This window comes from Crocuta crocuta, unplaced genomic scaffold (assembly GCF_008692635.1).
Source record: "Crocuta crocuta isolate KB4526 unplaced genomic scaffold, BGI_CrCroc_1.0 scaffold79, whole genome shotgun sequence".
NCBI lineage: Eukaryota > Metazoa > Chordata > Mammalia > Carnivora > Hyaenidae > Crocuta > Crocuta crocuta.
The window spans coordinates 973,212-974,932 of record NW_027533329.1 but is presented as its reverse complement, the minus strand read 5'-3'; positions in this window follow the sequence as shown (position 1 = coordinate 974,932).

The window sequence follows — 1,721 nt, the reverse complement described above, 5'->3', positions numbered from 1 at the left end:
AACCCAATTTTTTTTTTTTTTTTTTTTTTTTTTTTTTTTTTGACCTTCATTTCCTCCTTTGTTTCAGTGTCACAGACTCCAGGTGCAATATATTTTTTTTTTTAATTTTCACAGATTTTAATTTGTTTTTTTTTAATGTCAAGCAGGAACAATGGACAAAATACAGCCTCCCTGTGGAAGGGGTGTCTATACTTTTCTTGAGTAGATTGCATTTCTCATTCATGCATCTATGCATCCAACCATTTATCCATCTATCAATTCATCACAATAGTCTTTTGTTCATTAACAAATCCATTCCCAAATTGCTTAGCAATTATCACTCATCAGTATATGATACTGTCTTAGTTTCTGGTGGGGAAAGATAGAAGATAAAATAACCACATTATTTAATTATCTATGAAATTTACTGGTGCTACCTAAACATAAATTTCGGTATTTATTCTAATACGATGATGGGTAACTCTTGCTTAACCAAGACCAAATAAATATCATGCTATTATGTGACTTTAAAAAGCAAACAAAGGACATGTAATTTTATGTGAGATTAATCAATGGATTTGACCCTACTGATAGCATTCTCTCAACAACTGAGCCAAATGATAAGTATGTATAAATTAATATTCTAAGTTCTAAGGCACAGTGACAGTATAAATTCTACTGGTTTATGAAAAATCATTAACATATCTACTATTCTTTTCTACTTGTTCAGTGAGGAATTGGCATTCCCTAGCATATAGTAAAAAACATCCTTTCTATCACTCAGCAGAGATCTAACAAAATCCAGTTTTGTCATTCCTAGGAAATCATCACTTAGAATAATTGTGAAATTGAAATAGAGAATCTTCTTACTATTTACAGGACGCAAATTGCAGTAATTTATTTGGTTAACCATGTAAAATTATTTGTTTAGAATGCTTTCATAAAATCCTGTTACTTAAATATCCTTCCCTCGAGCAAATATTACCTTTATAAATATACTTTCAAGTCACAAAATATTTCCATCACGTAATTTTATGCCAAAGCTTTTTAGTGATTTTCTAAAAATGTGTTTCCTGTCTTCCTCATTGAAGAGTTCACAGTAGGTTATTTATTGTCTTACTTTGGGCTATTTTTTTTTTCTTGAGTTGCCCTCCAATGCTGATGGAGGTGTTTAACCTTTCAACGAATATATATTCATGGTAATTCAAAATAAATAAATAAATTCTAAACAATGCTTTTTGAATTGCTATTTAAGAACTTTTCTTTTCATGAAGCTATAAATATTTATTTTTCATTGTTTGGTGTGTCACTAGCTTCTCAGTGTATACCTTATAGGTTATATTAAAAATTGAACTTGCAATTTTTAAAAGTGTTCTTAATAATTAATTCAGTATATGGTATGGTCCATTTTTCCCTAGATAATTATAATCTATGCAGTTCAGGATTATTCAGAGCCTTTTTCCATTGGAAATTCAATCTTTGCCAGTACTGCTGCATCAAACAATATCATCCTGCCTTCCCAAGCTTTTTATCTTCTTCTTAGGTGGTATTTTGGCTTAGGGGTGGCCTAACTAATACCAAAGAATTTGGGATATACTCCAGGCATACTCCCTCTTTTGGGCATTTAGGCATGACTACTCTCCCTTATGTTTCTCACCTGAACAAGTGTTTCCCTGAACAAGTTATAGGATACAACATCAAGAGCCTATGAGCACTCTTTCATCACTAATTTTGCTCCATTG